At 40.0% G+C, this 19516-nt stretch overlaps 1 pseudogene across 1 annotated transcript; it reads left to right on the top strand.

Annotated features, from left to right (window-relative positions):
* Positions 1-1026: 1026 nt before the first annotated feature.
* LOC306651705 (vasculin-like) lies at positions 1027-3893 on the top strand (annotated as a pseudogene). The gene has a single exon. The product of its transcript is annotated as a vasculin-like (transcript).
* Positions 3894-19516: the final 15623 nt, after the last annotated feature.

Genomic DNA, 19516 nt, shown 5'->3' with positions numbered 1-19516 from the left:
GGAAGAATTGGCAGCAATGCTATTACTTCCTGTACCTGTAGAACTGGTACCAGAAAACAGAATCCCATGGCAAAATGGGGTGCAGATAACAAGCATCATAACTGTTCGTTCACTGACGGATCCTCTGTTATTAAAAAAGGGAAGCTGCACTGGAAACCTGCAGCCTTCAGACCCTCAAACGGACAAGTTTGAACTGACCAGCGGGTGGATGCCTCAGCACAGATAGCAGAATAACATGCAGTAAAATTGGTAGTGGAATTTAGTCAGAAACATAATGATAAAATCGTACACATATTTTGTGACTCATGGTGCGTCTGCAATGGTCTAGCTCTCTGGTCAGCAAAATGGAAACATACTGACTGTAATGTACAAAGATGCTCCCCTGCCCTTTCTGTTGCAGCCACTTCCCCACCTCCCAACTACTGTCAGTCTGTGAACATCCTAGCTAGCTATTGGTTCATCAGTCAGCTTGCAAGTATCCTTCTCTATTATTGGTCCCCTGTTAGCCTGGTGGAATTCAACTGCTTCACGGTAGCCACCCCGCCATCTTTTCTCAAGCTTCTCTCTCTCCTATTCACTTTCTCTATCCTCCTCGCTTTTCCACTCTCTCTAGCATGTGCCCTTTCTCGTTCCCTTTCTTTTCCTCTCATTTTCTCTCTTACCCTGCAGAGAGACACTCTGCTTAATAAAATCCCTTATGTGATTTCCCGTGTCCGGCGTGGTTTTCGTGGGATCCCTTACACTGACTTCAAAATCAATGGTAAAGATGTATGGGGAAAAGTTATATGGAAATATTTGACAGATGCACCTGTTAAAATATTTGTTTCACATGTTGACACTCATACTGGAAAATTAGGCGAGAACTCTAAAAATAATGATATAGTTGATAAGTTGGCCAAAATAGTGACACTCAGACTAGTAAAGAGGGAACTGTGGGCAGTGACAAAGAGGTCAGATACTAAATTAGCATTGCATCCAGCACGATCTCGCGAGACTTGGTCCAGAACATTGCGGATCGGGTCGGCGCCATTTTGGGACTGAGACTGGTTGTGGGTAGGGAAAAGCAGCAAAAGGGGATTCTTCAAAGTACCGGAAACCTCCTCCCGGGATGGAGCGCAGTGGCACCCCCAGGCCAGAGACACCTCTGGTGGGGCAGAAGGTGATTGAGTTATTCAGATATGAAGATCATCTTCTAGGTTTTCTGTAAAAGGCCCCGGATATTTCAAGTGGCCATTTTGGAATTACAATGTTTTTGAATAATTTTGCCCCAGAAGTTTATTAAAATTGGCAAGAATCATCTCTGAAGTGACTTGATAGTAGTGAACCGATTCAACAAGCTACTTAAAGAGACCCAGGCATTTCTTCAGTATTTTGGTTCAAACGGATTATATAACTGGTTAAAGTATTTCAGCTGGTGATATTTTTGCCCCCCCATCCTGTTGTTGTTCTTCAGCCAAAACTGCTTAAGATATGTTTGATTTGTGTACTGAGTAGTTGCAGCAGCTTCAAATTACTGTTTGAGTATTGTTACAGTTTCATGGCAGTTTATTTTTACCTTTACTAAAACTTTCAGGAATTTTTGACCTCAGCCCCTTTCATGTCACAATGGGACAGCTTTTCTAAATGAAGACATTGAAAGAATACAGAGCTTTTTTCTTTTTATCTTTTCCTTACGTGGAAATTTAAGATGTTGCAGTTTTCCACCAGCATGGTAGTATTAAGATAGCTATTTGTGTCTTTTTATGTGCTGATGTTTAGGAATACTCTTCAGATGTGAAATTTTCTGTTTGTTTCTGCTTTTTGGCTCATAAATTGGATATTTCTTCTGGAGTGGATAAGTACAACAGTGACAAGTACATGGAATAATAAAGAAGACTTTGATCTTAAATCTGAGGACCTTGGCTAATTCTGGAGATAGCCATATGAAAACTTTAAAACAGAAGTATGGGCAGCTGACTTGAAATAACTCTGTGTCAAATAGTCATAGGTTAAGCATCTTCAAAGAACTTGGGTATTATTTCAGAGGATACAAAATAAAAAAAGCAAACTGGAAAACATAAAGATTACAGAGAAAAAACCAACACCTTCGTGGCCAGTCCTGTTGGAATTTGGACTTGCCATGAGGTGTCGAAGCCTTGTTTCACTGAGTTCGAGAGAATGGACCTAAATGGCGCAGCATGACTTTGCTCCAGCCTGGCTTAATTTTCCTACTCCACCATCATCAACAAAGTCATCATTGAATTTTGAGAAACATTCTGAAAATTTTTCATGGACGGAAAATCGTTATGATGTGAATCGTCGAAGACACAACTCTTCTGGTGGCTTTGATTCTGGTATTGGACCTTCTAATGGAGGTAATTTTGGAAGGAAAGAAAAAATGGATGGCGTACGCATGGCAGAAATGGTACTGAAAACATAAATCATCGAGGAGGATACTATGGTGGAAATTCCTGTTCTCTTAGCAGTATTTTCCATTCTGGAAAAAGCCAAGGACTCCATGAAAACAACATACCTGACAATGAAACCGGAAGGAAGGAAGATAAAAAAGAGAATGCAAACAGTTTAAGGTTGAGGATTCCATCTTTAAATCCTGAATACAAGAGAGAACCAAATCAGAATAAATCTTTAGCTGCAGGTGGATGGGGCCTACGCACCCAGACACACACATACCCAACCAAAAAAATCTCCCAAGCTCCTCTCTTAGAGTATCCTCCGAATCCTACGTCTAGAGCTCCAAGGATGCTGGTCATCAAGAAAGGTAATACAGAGGACTTACGGCTATCTGGATTCCCTGCAGTAGGAAATCTTCAGTCACAGCCAGTTAAGAATGGAACTGGTCCACGTGTTTATAAAGGCTGAGTCCCTAATCCTGCTGCTCCACCTACAAAACCTACACAATGGAAAAGCCAAACTAAAGAAAATAAGGTTGGGACTTCTTTCCCTCATGAATCTACACATGGTGTTGGCAACTTGAATGCTTTTAAATCAACTGCCAAGAATTTTAGTCCATCGACAAATTCAGGGAAAGAGTGGAATCGTTCAAATTCCTCTTCACCTGTTGACAAACTTAATCAGCAGCCTCGTCCAACCAAACTGATGCGAATGCGCACGGATGAGAAGAGTGAATTTTTGGAAGCATTGAAAAGGGACAGAGTAGAAGTAGAATATGAAGATGGAAGCCATGCTGGCTCAGAGAAGGATGAAGACTCATTTAATTTGCGTGACAGCAACAGTACTCACCAAGAAAGGGATATACACAGAAACTTCGATGAAAATGAGATTCCACCAGAGAACGGCAATGCCTCCGTGATTTCCCAACCGCTCACTCGTCTTCAACCTTTCCACAAACCCATGTTCTTTCCAGTTCACTTGAGGCAGAACACAGGTTGTTAAAAGAGATGGGCTGGCAGAAGACCGTGAAAATGGTGAAACGTGTGCTCCCTTAACTGAGGATGAAATGAGAGAATTCCAAGTTATTAGTGAACAGTTGCAGAAGAATGGCCTGAGAAAAAATGGTATTTTGAAAAATGGCCTGATCTGTGACTTCAAGTTTGGACCCTGGAAAAACAGCACTTTCAAACCCAACAATTGAGAATGACGACACAGACACGTAGCGGTGACACGTCAGGTGAGGATGATGTGTGAAGGATTTCCTGACAGCTTTAGAATGTTTAGTGTGATACATCTCTCATGCAGTTTGGGGTGAATTGTAAAAATGAAGAACTATAATTTATGTAGTGAAATACCCCATTAGAAGATGATTTTTGGGGGGGACTTCAATATGAAGAAAACCAAGAATGTTGTGTTGGGCTATGTTGAACATTATTTCTTTGTAAATGAATGTTGTAGAAATGAGGACTTTGGTTGATCCAACATTGACTTTCTTCATCACTGCAGCAAAGAAAAAAAAAAAAACATTGCATCCATCACCACAACGGGAGATACAACGCAATGAACCTCCGGAATTAATTATTACTAAACCAGAGCTGCTGGAAATCCATAACATTACAGGTCACATAGGTACACATGCTTTACACACTTGATGTCTTAGACGGAATCTCAAGCCATCATGGAATTCTTGCACTGGTGCTATCAGAACATGTTCAGTGGATCCAAGATGGCAGACTAGAGGGAGGCTGTCTTCCTTGTTGCTCTGTAATTTGGGTTTCAAGCAGAGGATATCTGTTTCATGGTGAGGCAGTTTTTGCTGCTTATCGATCCCTTACTGTTTACCCCATTTGTCTATTGCGGTCACCTGCAGTCGGCCAGCATATTGACAACTTTTGAGTGCAGATTGCTCACTGTCAGGCACCTATCATCTGCCATTTGCCTGCCATTCATCTATCCATCACCCATGGCCTGAGGTTCACCTGCCAATTGTCTGACAGCAGTCAGCAAACTGACCACAGACCATTAGTGGAGCACCAGCTGCCTGCTGTTGCCTGAAAGTTCATTGTCACAATACCTGCAGGTTTGGTTACACGTGGCTGCCGCCATTTTGAGACAACAGCCAGGACCTGTAGGACCCCTGGATGACTGACTGAGTCCCGTCTCCAGGATCCCTCAGCCCGACCGATCACTCCCTGCCTCTGGGGCCCTCACATTGACTGACTGCTCCCTGCCACCAGGAGCCCCCATGCTGACTGCGCACTTTCACCAGGACCCCCAGACTGACTGATTGCACCCCGCCTCCAGGATCCCTGCCTGACCAACCGCACCCCACCTCCAGGACCTCCAGCTGACCACAGCCACACCCTGAGCTGCAGCTCCCCATTTGCCAACACATTTCGAAGCCAGGGTGGCCATCTTGGATAATCCAGGAAGCCGTAGCTCTGATCTTTAGGTGGGGCAAATCCCATCCTGAGATACCTGCTAGAGACCTGAAGCTCACTGTCAGGTACCTCTCATACATCAGGCTACTGAAGACTGGGAGGTTTGAATACTATATGACTGTTATAGTGTAGATTTTCTTTTTTCTCCTTATTGAAAAATTTTGTTTTTATTTCTTTACTTTTCTCGTTCTCTTTTCCTTTTGTTTACCTGTTCCCTCAGAGTCTCCTTCTCCCTTTTCACATGCTAACAACCACCTTCTTTTGATTACACTCTTACTCTTTCTATTTTCTAGAACTTCTATATATTCTTTTCTTATCCCATTAACAGCTACATCCTACACCGCTCCACATCCTCTTTGTCCTCCATTAGAAACTGCAGACCTTATTGCAAATCTATTTGTTGTACTGAAGAGAATAATTGAACTCATTTGGTTTATTATGACAATATTGTTAACATCCTCACAGGGGTTATTTGGTATAGGGTTGCATACTATCTGAACTGGGCACTGCTAATATTGAACTCCCGCTTAAAGAAAAGGTTTTGGAAACCTATAGGGCCACTATAAGCCTATAGGGGGGAAACTGCAATACCCCAGATCTGCACTGCAGGAGGAGAAGATACAAGAACAACATGAAAAAACAAGGGAAGAAAATAATCCAAACAAATCTAGATCCTATATTAAAAGAATCCAGTGACAGTATGTTAGAAGAAATGTCAGAAAAGGACTTCAGATTATACATGATTAAGATTCATGAAGCAAAGGATGAAATAAGAGAGCAAATGCAGGCAATGAATGATCATACCAATAAGCAGTTGAAAGAGCAACCGCAGGAAGCATAAGATTATTTCAACAAAGAGAGAGTCTCAAAAAAAAAAAAAAAAAAAAACCAAATGGAAATCCTTGAAATGAAGGAAACAATAAACCAAATAAAAAACTCAATGGAAAGCATCACCAAAAGACTAGACCACTTGGAAGACAGAACCTCAGGCAATGAAGACAAAATATTTAATCTTGAAAATAAAGTTGCTCAAACAGAGAAGATGGTAAGAAATCATGAACAAAACCTCCAAAAATTGAGACATCATGAAAAGACCAAATTTAAGAATTATTGGGATTGAGAAAGGCACAGAGAAACAAACCAAAGGAACGAACAACCTATTCATTGAAATAATATCAGAAAATTTCCCAAGCCTGAAGAATGAAATGGAAAATCAAATACAAGAGGCTTACAGAACACCAAATGCACAGAATCACAACAGATCCACACCAAGGCACATTATAATGAAAACGCCTAACATTCAAAATAAAGATAGGATTTTGAAGGCTGCGAGAGAAAAGCATCAGATTACATATAGGGGGAAACCAATACGGAAATCAGCAGATTTCTCAGCCCAGACTCTAAAAGCTAGAAGGGCCTGGAACAACATATTTCAAGCTCTAAAAGAACATGGCTGCCAACCAAGAATCCAATACCCAGAAAAACTAACCTTCAGATTTGAAGATGAAATAAAATCCTTACATGATAAACAAAAGTTAAAAGAATTTACAAATAGAAAGCCTGCACTACAGAATATTCTCAACAAAATATTCCATGAGGAGGAATGAAAAACAACAATATAGATCAGCAAAGGGAGGAACTACCTTAAAGAAAAATCCTTTCAAAGGAGAAACCAAGCCAAGTTTAAAACCAAAAATAAGCCCAAATGATTGGGAATACCAATCATACCTCAATAATAACCCTGAACATTAATGGCCTAAATTCATCAATCAAAGACACAGACTGGCAGAATAGATTAAAAAGAAAGACCCAACAATATGCTGCCTTCAAGAGACTCATCTCAGAAAAAGACATCCACAGACTAAAGGTGAAAGGATGGGGAAAAAATCTACCATGCACATGGACTCAGTAAAAAAGTGGGGGTTTCTATCCTTATTTCAGATAAAGTGGACTTCAAGCCAAAGAGAGGCAGAAGGGATAAAGAAGGACATTTCATACTACTTAAGGGAACCATAAATCAGGAAGACATAACGATCATAAATATTTATGCCCCAAACAATGATGCATCTGTGTACATCAAACAAATCCTTCTCAATTCCAGGAATCAGACCACAACACAATAATTCTGGGTGACTTTAATACACTGCTGTCACACTGGATAGATCTTCCAAACAAAAACTAAAAAAGAAAACATAGAACTCAGTAACACAATCAATAACCTAGACTTAACAGACATATATAGACTATTCCATCCATCAACGAGTGAATTCACTTACTTCTCAGAAGCACGTGGAAAAGTCTCGAAAATATACCATATATTATGCCACAAAGCAGCCCTCAGTAAATGCAAAAAACAGAGATACTGCCTTGTGTTCTATCAGATCATAATGGAATGAAATTAGAAATCAATGACAAAATAAAAAACAGAAATTACTCCAACACCTGGAGACTAAATAATATGCTATTGAATGACATGGATAACAGAAAACATCAGGGAGGAGATTAAAAAATTCTTAGAGGTCAATGAGAATGACGATACAACATATCAAAATCTCTGGGACACTATGAAAGCAGTACTAAGAGGAAAATTCATTGCATGGAGTGCATTCAAGAAAAGAATAAAAAGTCAACAACTAAATGACCTAACATTACAGCTCAAAACCCTAGAAAAAGAAGAACAGAACAACACCAAAAGTAGTAGAAGACAGGAAATAATTAAAATCAGAGCTGAAATCAATGAAATTGAAACAAAAGAAACTATTCAAAAAATTGACAAAACAAAAAGTTGGTTCTTTGGAAAAGTAAACAAAATAGACAAACCCTTAACCAAACTAACAAAGAGAAGGAGACAGAAAACTCAAATTTACTAAAATTCGTGATGAAAAAGGAAATATCATGACAGACACCACTGAGATACATAACATAATGAGAAGCTACTTTGAAAATCCATATTCCAACAAAATAGAAAATACCCAGACATTGACAAATTTCTAGAGACATATGTTCCTCCCAAACTGAACCAGGAGGACATACACAATTTAAACAGATCTATATCAAGCAATGAAATAGAAGAAGCCATCAAAAGCCTACTATCCAAGAAAGCCCAGGACCAGACAGATTTTCAGCCGAGTTCTACAAGACCTTCAAAGAAGAACTCATTCCAATACTTCTCAAAGTATTCCAGGAAATAGAAAAGGAGGGTACCCTACTGAACTCATTCTATGACGCTAATATCACCCTCATACCCAAACCAGGCAAAGACACATCAAGAAAAGAAAATTTTAGACCAATATCCTTGATGAATATAGATGCAAAGATCCTTAAGAAAATACTGGCAAACTGTATCTAAAAACATATTAAGAAAATTGTGCACCACGATCAAGTGCGGTTCATCCCAGGAATGCAAGGTTGGTTTAACATCCGTAAATCAATAAATATAATCCATCATGTCAACAGACTTAAGGATAAGAATCATATGGTTATTTCAATAGATGCAGAAAAAGCATTTGACAAAATACAACACCCCTTCATGCTCAAAACACTAGAAAAAATAGGGATAGTAGGAACATACCTGAACATTGTAAAGGCTATTTATGCTAAGCCCACGGCCAACATCATTCTTAATGGAGAAAAACTGAAACCATTCCCTTTAAAAACGAGAACAAGACAGGGATGTCCTCTTTCACCACTTCTATTCAACATTGTCCTCGAAACTCTAGCCAGAGCAATTAGGCAGACTAAAGAAATTAATGGGATACGAACAGGAAAAGAGGAACTCAAGCTGTCATTATTTGCTGATGACATGATTCTCTATTTAGAGGAGCCAAAACACTCCACCAGAAAACTTCTAGACCTCATAAATGAATTTAGCAAAATAGCAGGTTATAAAATCAACACATATAAATCTAAAGCATTTTTATACATATGCGATGAAACATCTCAAAGGGAAATGAGGAAAACAACTCCATTCTCAATAGCCTCGAAAAAAATAAAATACTTGGGAATCAATCTAACCAAAGAGGTAAAAGATCTCTACAATGAAAACTACAAAACATTGAAGAAAGAAATTGAGGAAGACCTTAGAAGATGGAAAGGTCTCCCATGTTCTTGGATAGGCAGAATTAATATTATCAGAATGACCATAGTTCCAATGGTGCTATACAAACTTAACACAATTCCAATTATAATCCCTATGACATTTCTCATAGAAACAGAAATCAATCATGAAATTCATGTGGGAGAACAAAAGACCCAGAATAGCCAAAGCAACCCTGGGTAGGAAGAGTGATATAGGAGGTATCACAACACCAGACCTTAAACTCTACCATAGGGCAATAGTAACAAAAATGGCATGGTACTGGGCACCAAAATGGACAGATCAATGGTACAGGATAGAAGACATGGAGACATACCCACAGAAGTACAGTAACCTCATACTAGACAAGGGTGCCAAAAACATACAGTGGAGAAAAGATAGCCTGTGCAACAAATGGTGCTGGGAAAACTGGAAATCCATACATAGTAAAATAAAATTAAACCCCTGTCTCTCACCCTGTACAAAACTCAACTTAAAATGGATCAAGGATCTAGGAATTAGACCTGAGACCCTTCACCAAATAGAAGAAAAAGTAGGACCGAATCTCCATCATGTTGGTTTAGGACCAGACTTCTTTAACAAGACCCCCATAGTGGGAGAAATAAAAGCAAGAATCAATAAATAGGAGAGATTCAAACTAAAAAGTTTTTTTCTCAGCAATCAATAATGTGAAACAATCAATAATGTGAAAAGAGAGCCCACAGAGTGGGAGAAAATCTTTTCCACACACACTTCAGACAGAGCACTCATCTCCAAAATTTATAAAGAACTTAAAAAACTTTACAACCAAAATACAAAGAACCCAATCAATAAATGGGGTAAGGAAATGGGCAGACATTTCACAGACGATGAAACCAGGTGATCAACAAATATATGAAAAAGTGCTCATCATCCCTAGTAATTAGAGAAATGCAAATTAAAACCACCCTAAGATTTCAGCTAACTCCAATTAGAATGGCTGTTATAAAGAACACAAGCAATAATAAGTGTTGGCGTGGATGTGGGAAAAAGGCACACTCATACATTGCTGGTGGAGTTGCAAATTGGTACAGCCACTCTGGAAAGCAGTATGGAGATTCCTCAGAAAGCCTGGAATGGACCCACCATTTGACCCAGCTATCCCACTCCTTGGTTTATACCCAAAGAACTTAAAATCAGTATACCAAATGACACAGCCACATCAGTGTTCATAGCAGCTCAATTCACAAAAGCTAGATGGTGGAACCAACCTGGATGCCCTTCAATTGATGAATGGATAAAGAAACTATGGTATATATACACAATGGAATATTACTTAGCCATAAAGAAGAATAAAATTATGGCATTTGCTGGTAAATGGATGAAGTTGGGAAATATGCTAAGTGAAATATGCCAAGCCTGAAAAACCAAAGGCTGAATGTTTTCTCTGGTAAGTGCATGACAACAGATAACGATGGGGGGTGGCAGGGGGAAGAGAAGAATGAAGGAACCATGGATGGTATAGAGGAAAAAGGGGTGGAAGGGGTGGGAATGGAAAAACAGTAGAATGAAACAGCATTACCCTATGTATATGTATGATCACATGAATGGTGTGAATCTGCATTGTGCACAACCATAGAAATGAAAAGTTGTACCCCATTTGTGTACAATGAATCAAAATATATCTGTAAAAATAAAAAATATTTTAATTAAAAAAAAAAAAGAACGTTCCAAACTGCCCTCATGCAGCTACAGGATTTAGAAGAAATCCACTGTCCTGCATCTCTTCACCAAGACATTCCAACTATATGGTCCAAATAGCCTTTATAGGACCAATTAGGTCACACCACTACATATGCATGATAGTAGACACTCACTCTGGCCTAGGGTTGGTGAAACAGGCATCAAAGCCAAACCAGCTTCTACTATACTTACGATATGGTTGTGGTGCACCACATAGGCCTGCCATGTGTTATTGCTTCAGACCAATGATCCCATTTTACTGGGAAACTTACACAAAAATTAGCAGAAGTATTAGACAACCAAAGGGATTTTCATGTAGCCTATAATCCCACAGATTCAGGCTAGGTAGAACGCTTCAGTGAATTACTGAAGATGAAACTGTCCAACCTCTCGGATACACCACTCAATCAGGCAATCTTAACAGCGGTATATGAATTAAATAACAGACCCAGACTACACAGACCCTCCCATTTGAAACTGTTTTCCCACCAAGTTACATACAATATGTCCTGAGTAAAGAGCAACGAAGAATACTGATAGATAAATTCCTCATACGTTCTGGGGATGACTCAACATTACAAGCTGGTGACATTGTCAGACAAGGACCCAGCGCATCGGTTTGGACATCTACAGGAAAGGGTGAGTTAAAACTCACAAAACTCAAAGATTTGGCCTCGGTATGACATGCTTCGTGAAATATCTATGCAAAAGTATACAGATCCTAGTGACCCTCACACTATCATATGTAACCTTCGTGGTAAGCATGCACTCCATGTGGTGCCACGCCCACAGAAAGTGTGGCGAAGGAAGCAGCACCAGCACACGCAGCGCGGAAAGTTTGCCGATGACACACTCTGTCCCTCGGAATCCATCTTTTAACCGCAACATTAGTCATAGTTACTCTGAGAGCTGCTACATCAGAAGTAGTTACTACGACTCCCTCTACCACCACTCATTTTGAACATCTCAAGGCCCCAAGCGCCACAATAAAGAAGAACATCACATCATACTTATAAGGATCTCACCAAGGATGCAGAGAAATGGAAGGACACACTGGAGACATAATCCTTGGCTCTACAACCATACAGCCTTTAACCAGCTGTTCTGGCACAAACATGCCTTTTGCACAGCAATCAACAAACTCAGCAGATGTCACAGGCCAACGGTCGCCCATATTGAGAGCAACTGACACAGAAGAAGAAACCAATGTTTTGGAAAGGAACCCCCGACGCTATCACAGAATGGAGATTATCAGGAATTCATGGGGATCGCATCCACAGTGCGCATACTATCGGAAAACCGTGACACCATACTACGCGATTGTACCGCTACATTGAAGCAACACCAGCCTCACGATTATTCGAACCCCTGATGACCCTGATATTTTCACTTGTGACAGGCATCCCAGTTTTCTTTGGCTGCCGCAGTTATGGCCTGGTGGGATAAAAGTAACCAACTGGAGGATGACTATTTCCATTACAAAGGAGAAGAAGATGAAGAAGATGAAGAAGGAGAACAAGCAACTGAAGGTCCAGGAGCCACAACGCTGACTACATGGGCATGGAACCGGCATAAACCACTAATGCGCATTATCCGATATAAACCCCGATTTAAATGGCCCGCACTGTTATAGGAGCCCTTTGGTGGACCATGCTCTGTTGATATGACAGCAACTCACAAACGCACACTCTCTGAGTATACAGTATGTGATGACCCATATTCTGCATGTCATAATAATGGGAGTAACCATAAACTAATGGCGAAAGTCATCTGTGTTGCTGATTTCCCCAACCTACCAACGCATGGACACTTTGAAATACTCAATGCCTATAGACCAGATCTTACAATATCCAACATCTCTTTCCCTCTAATAAGCAATTGGTGGAAAATTATGGCTCTGGGGACCCATACACACAGATGGCGTCTGGTACTTACAGATCCAATACCACAACCATTTCCTTTTATTCTGTACCAGGAACCAGTGAAAAAGAAGTGCTCAGATGAAATAAACGAATATTATTGCACAGGTCAATTTTCGCAGATACCAATGCAACAGAAAATGAAGGCTTGAAGCACACAGCAACTACTCTGCACCAGTTACAGCTGGATTCATTTGCATAAAGAAGTTAAGATACTTCGCTACATGTCAAAACGTGTTTATGGGTAATAACAAGACATCCCTACGAGGACACTGTTATAACATATCTTCAGACTCACTAAAAGAAATTTTTCATCCAACTTTCATGATATATCCAGGTAACTTTTCGAACACTTCTTCAACAGACTGGTACCAGTCAGTGGACAATGTATTCATCAACCCAACCAGTATTCATAATGAAAAAGATCCTGCTGACAGCCATTACCAACACACGTTCAAGAACCACCATAAATAATGGTAGTACATGGCATGGGTGGCCCTGGATAAACTGGAACGACCCCAGCGAAGTACCACCAGGAAACTATACATGGAACTTAACACACTTTTACTTCCACAGTAGAACCTCGCTACGAAATGAAGACCCACACACAAGCATCCCAAAGGTGAAATATCCTGTCTGGCTAGTCCACAAGCTCCCCATACAAGTTGGTTTCATGAGGATGCCCACCACTACTGACTCAAATCCTCCAACATCAGACACAACACCACATTTATCATTTACGTCCTTCATCCCTGTTGTTTTGTTACAACATAATAACGCTTTATGGGATAACATACATAACTGAATGCTACACGGGAACTGCCAACTTCCATTTGCACACTCATCCATCTGCCACATACAAGGCAGCATTCGAACCACAAATGTATCATATTATGACATACCATGAGATGTATGTAACCAATCAGTAGCGAGGGAAACCTATAAATACAATCTGACATACTGAACTTAAACCCACCGTAACAATATTGGGCTACAAGGATCCACGAATCTGTGAAAGCTTTTTTAACCTTAACCCAACATGTAATCGGATGGACGACTCTATTCTACATTACAACATCAAAGAAGCGGACAACAGGTCCCTCTCCTGGTGGCTCACCAAAGGAATGAACTTCTCCTCATGGGAACATGTCACACAGATTGGTAAACTTCCATACTATTTTTATATGGTACTTCCAGGATCTGACAATAAATGGTACGTCGTTGATATGGTATCATACATCTTACACAATGAAACTGACCTCACGAGGGACTGTCATTGAAATATGCCAAATCGAGCGGTGATCCAAGATGGCGGACTAGTGGGTGACTGCATCTCCAGTCGCTCCAGAACCCAGGATTCAAGAAGGGGAGGCATTGAGAGACTCGGACTAAAATAGAACCACGGGGTGAGTCTCCCCCACCCGGTGAAGCTCTGCCCAGGCGGCAGGCCCGGATTCGGGTGGCTTATTAGAGTAGGGCAGAGCAGCTAGAGTCTACCCCAGGCAGCCCTGAGCACTCCGGCGGTGGGCTCCTCCCACAGGGCCAGATTCTCCAGCATCTCGGAGCAGACCCCCAGTGAAAGTCTTTCTGCACACAACCAGCTCCAAGTCCCTGAGCCAGCACGCGGAGCTCCGGCCTGCCCACAGGTTGCTTCAGAGACCAGGACAGGGCAGCCAGGGACTTCTCCAAGCAGCCCGGCTCCCTCCGGCGGGAAGCGCCTTTCTAGGCTAGCTTCTCCGAGCAGACCGCCCAGTGAGAGCCTTTCCACACAGAGCCAGCCACAAGTCCCCAAGCCAGCGGAGACCTCCGACCTACAAGCAGCCTCTGGGACCAGGGCAGGGCAGCCAGAGACCTCTCCAGGAGGCCCAGCCCCCCTCCGGCCACAGGCTTTTTCCACGGGGCGATCCAAGATGGCGGACTAGAGGGTGACTGCATCTCCAGTCGCTCCAGAACCCAGGATTCAAGAAGGGGAGGCATTGAGAGACTCAGACTAAAATGGAGCCACGGGGTGAGTCTCCCTGACCCGGTGAAGCTCGGCCCCGGCGGCAGGCCCGGATTCGGGCGGCTTATTAGAGTAGGGCAGAGCAGCTAGAGTCTTCTCCAGGCAGCCCTGCGCACTCTGGTGGTGGGCTCCACCCACACAGCCAGCTTTCGGAGCAGGCCCCCCAGTGAGAGCCTTTCCACACAGAGCCAGCTCCAAGCCCTGGAACCAGAAGTGGGCTAGGGACAGCTTTCTTCGGAAGCACTGCATTATCAAGTTACTCCAAGACTTCAGGCTACTGAAGGCTGGGAGGTGATACACTGGAAATCTACAGGGACACTATAAGCAAATAGAGGAAATCTGCAATATCACAGAGTCCCACTGACATCTGACCAATATGAGAAAACAAGCGAAGAAAATGTCCCAAACAAACCTAGATACTATATCAATAAAACCCAATGACAGCACAGCAGAAGAAATGTCAGAAAGGGAGTTCAGAATGTACATAATTAAAACAATCAGGGAAGCAAACAAGGAGATGAAAGAGCAAATAAAGGCATTGAAGGAGGAGATGAAAGAGCAAATGCAGGCATTAAATGATCACACCAAACAACAGTTAAAAGGGCAAATACAGGAAGCAAGAGATCATTTCAATAAAGAGTTAGAGATACTGAAAAAAAACAAACAGAAATCCTTGAAATGAAGGAAACAATAAACCAAGTTAAAAACTCCATAGAAAGCATAAACAATAGGATAGACACCTGGAACACAGAACCTCAGACATTGAAGAAAAAATATTTAATCTTGAAAACAAAGTTGACCAAACAGAAAAGATGGTAAGAAATCATGAACAGAATCTACAAGAATTATGGGATATCATGAAAAGGCCAAATTTAAAAATTATTGGGATTGAGGAAGGCTTAGAGAAACAAACCAAAGGAATGAACAATCTATTCAATGAAATAATATCAGAAAATTTCCCCAATCTGAAGAATGAAATGGAAAACCAAGTACAAGAGGCTTATAGGACTCCAAACATACAAAATTACAACAGACCCACACCAAGGCACATTATTATGAAAATACCTAACATAAAAAATAAAGACAGAATTTTAAAGGCTGCGAGAGAAAAGAACCAAATTACATTTGGGGGAAACCAATAAGAATATCAGCAGATTTTTCAATCCAGACCCTAAAAGCTAGAAGGGCCTGGAACAACATTTACCAAGCCCTGAAAGAAAACGGATGCCAACCAAGAATCTTATACCCAGCAAAACTTACTTTCAGATTTGACGATAAAATAAGATCCTTCCATGATAAACAAAAGCTAAAGGAATTTCCAAAAAGAAAGCCGGCATTATACAACATTCTCAGCAAAATATTCCATGAGGAAGAGATGAAAAACAACAATGCAAATCAGCAACGGGAGGAACTAGCCTAAAGGAATAGCCAAATAAAGGGGAAACCAAATCATGTCAAAAAACAAAAATGAGTCAAATGACTGGGAATACAAATCATATCACAATAATAACTGTGAATGTTAATGGCCTGAACTCATCAAACAAAAGACATAGACTGGAAGATTGGATTAAAAAGAAAAATCCAACAATATGCTGCCTGCAAGAGACTCATCTCATAGAAAGAGATATCCATAGACTAAAGGTGAAAGGATGGGAAAAAACATACCATGCACATGGACTCAGTAAAAAAGCTGGAGTATCCATCCTCATTTCAGATAATGTGGACTTCAAGCCAAAACTAGTCAGAAGGGATAAAGAAGGACATTACATACTGCTTAAGGAAAGCATAAATCAGCAAGACATAACAATCATAAATATCTATGCCCTGAACATTGGCTCATCCATGTATGTCAAACAAATCCTTCTCAATTACAGAAATCAAATAGACCACAACACAATAATACTAGGTGATTTTAACACACCTCTCTCACCGCTGGATAGATCCTCCAAACAAAAATTGAATAAAGAAACCATAGATCTCAATAACACAATCAACAATTTAGACCTAACTGACTTATATAGAATATACCATCCAACAATGAACAAATACACTTTCTTCTCAGCAGCACTTGGATCCTTCTCTAAAATAGACCATGTTTTATGCCACAAAGCTACTGTTAGCAAATACAAGAAGATAGAGATACTACCTTGTACTCTATCAGATCATAATGGATTGAAATAAGAAATAAATGACAGAATAAAAGACAGAAACTTCTCCAATACCTGGAGATTAAATAATACACTATTATAGGATGAATGGATAACAGAAGACATCAGGAGGGAAATTAAAAAATTCTTAGAGGTAAACGAGAACAAAGACACATCATATCAAAACCTCTGGGACACTATGAAAGCAGTACTTAGAGGAAGATTTATTTCATGGGCGCATTCAACAAAAGAAGTAGAAATCAACAAATAAACGACTTAACACTACAGCTCAAAGCCCTAGAAAAAGAAGAACAGACCAACACCAAAAGTAGTAGAAGACAGGAAATAGTTAAAATCAGAGCCAAAATTAACGAAATTGAAACAAAAGAAACAATCGGAAAAATTACCAAAATAAATAGTTGGTTCCTTGAAAAAATAAACAAAATTGATAGACCCTTAGCCACACTAACAAAGAGAAAGAGGGAGAAAACTCAAATTACTAAAATTCGGAATGAACAAGGAAATATCACAACAGACACGAGTGAAATACAAAACATAATTAGAAGCTATTTTGAAAATCTATACTCCAACAAAACTGAAAACCTTGAAGACATCAACAAGTTTTTAGAGACATATGAATTACCTAAACTGAACGAGGAGGACATGCACAACTTAAATAAATCAATTTCAAGCAATGAAATAGAAGAGGTCATCAAAAGCCTACCAACAAAGAAAAGTCCAGGACCAGATGGATTCTCAGCCGAGTTCTACAAAACCTTTAAAGAAGAGCTCATTCCAATACTTCTCAAAGTATTCCATAAAATAGAAGAGGAGGGAACCCTCCCAAACTCATTCTATGAAGCCAATATCACCCTGATACCTAAACCAGACAGAGACACATCAAGGAAAGAAAATTTCAGACCAATATCCTTAATGAACATCGACACAAAAATTCTCAACAAAATTTTAGCAAATCGCATACAAAAATATATTAAAAAGATAGTGCACCACGATCAAGTGGGTTTTATCCCAGGGATGCAAGGTTGGTTCAACATCCGGAAATCAATAAATGTCATTCACCATATCAACAGACTAAAAGTTAAGAATCACATGATTATTTCAATAGGATGCAGAAAAAGTATTTGATAAAATACAGCATCCCTTCATGCTCAAAACACTAGAAAAAATTGGGGTAGTGGGAACATTCCTTAACATTGTAAAGGCCATCTACGCTAAGCCCATGGCCAATATCATTCTAAATGGTGAAAAACTGAAAGCATTCCCCCTAAAAACTGGAACAAGGCAGGGATGCCCTCTTTCACCACTTCTATTCAACATCGTTCTTAAGACTCTAGCCAGAGCAATTAGAAAAACCAAAGAAATTAAAGGGATACGAATTGGAAAAGAGGAACTCAAACTATCCCTGTTCGCTGATGACATGATTATATATTTAGAAGAACCTGGAAATTCCACCAGAAAACTCTTAGAACTCATAAGTGAATTCAGTAAAGTAGCAGGTTACAAGATCAATGCATTTTTATACATAAGTGATGAATCTTCAGAAAGAGAAATTAGGAAAACTACCCCATTCACAATAGCATCAAAAAAAAAATAAAGTACTTGGGAATCAATCTCACAAAAGAGGTGAAAGACCTCTACAATGAGAACTACAGAACACTAAAGAAAGAAATTAAAGAAAACCTTAGAAGATGGAAAGATCTCCCATGTTCTTGGATAGGCAGAATTAATATTGTCAAAATGGCCATAGTACCAAAAATGCTATACAGATTCAATGCAATTCCAATTAAAAGCCCAATGATGTACCTTACAGAAATAGAGCAAGCAATTATGAAATTCATCTGGAAGAATAAGAAACCCAGAATAGCTAAAGCAATCCTCAGTAGAAAGAGCAAAGCAGGGGATATCACAATACCAGATCTTCAACTCTATTACAAAGCAATAGTAACAAAAACGGCATGGTATTGGTACCAAAATAGACAGGTAGATCAATGGTACAGAATAGAGGACATGGACACAAACCCAAATAAATACAATTTTCTCATACTAGACAAAGGTGCCAAAAATATGCAATGGAGAAAAGATAGCCTCTTCAACAAATGGTGCTGGGAAAACTGGAAATCCATATGCAACAGAATGAAATTAAATCCCTATCTCTCACCCTGCACAAAACTCAACTCAAAATGGATCAAGGACCTTGAAATCAGACCAGAGACCCTGCATCTTATAGAAGAAAAGGTAGGTACAAATCTTCAACATGTCAGCTTAGGACCAGACTTCCTTAACAGGACTCCCATAGCACAAGAAATAAAAGCAAGAATCAACAACTGGAATAGATTCAAACTAAATAGCTTTCTCTCAGCAAAGGAAACTATCAGTAATGTGAAGAGAGAGCCTACAGAGTGGGAGAATATCTTTGCCACTCATACTTCAGATACAGCGCTAATTTCCAGAATCTATAAAGAAGTCAAAAAACTCTGCACCAAGAATTTAAATAATCCAATCAACAAATGGGCTAAGGAAATGAACAGACACTTCACAGAAGAAGATGTACAATCAACAGATATATGAAAAAATGTTCAACATCTTTAGTAATAAGAGAAATGCAAATCAAAACTACACTAAGATTCCATCTCACCCCAATTAGAATGGCGATTATCAAGAATACAAGCAACAATAGGTGTTGGCGAGGATGTGGGGAAAAAGGTACACTCATACATTGCTGGTGGGGCTGCAAATTAGTGCAGCCACTCTGGAAAGCAGTGTGGAAATTCCTCAGAAAGCTTGGAATGGAACCACCG

This window comes from Sciurus vulgaris, assembly GCF_902686455.1.
Source record: "Sciurus vulgaris genome assembly, chromosome: 2".
Taxonomy (NCBI): Eukaryota; Metazoa; Chordata; class Mammalia; order Rodentia; family Sciuridae; genus Sciurus; species Sciurus vulgaris.
Note: the sequence above shows the minus strand (reverse complement) of the source record. Positions and strands in the feature narration are given on the sequence as shown.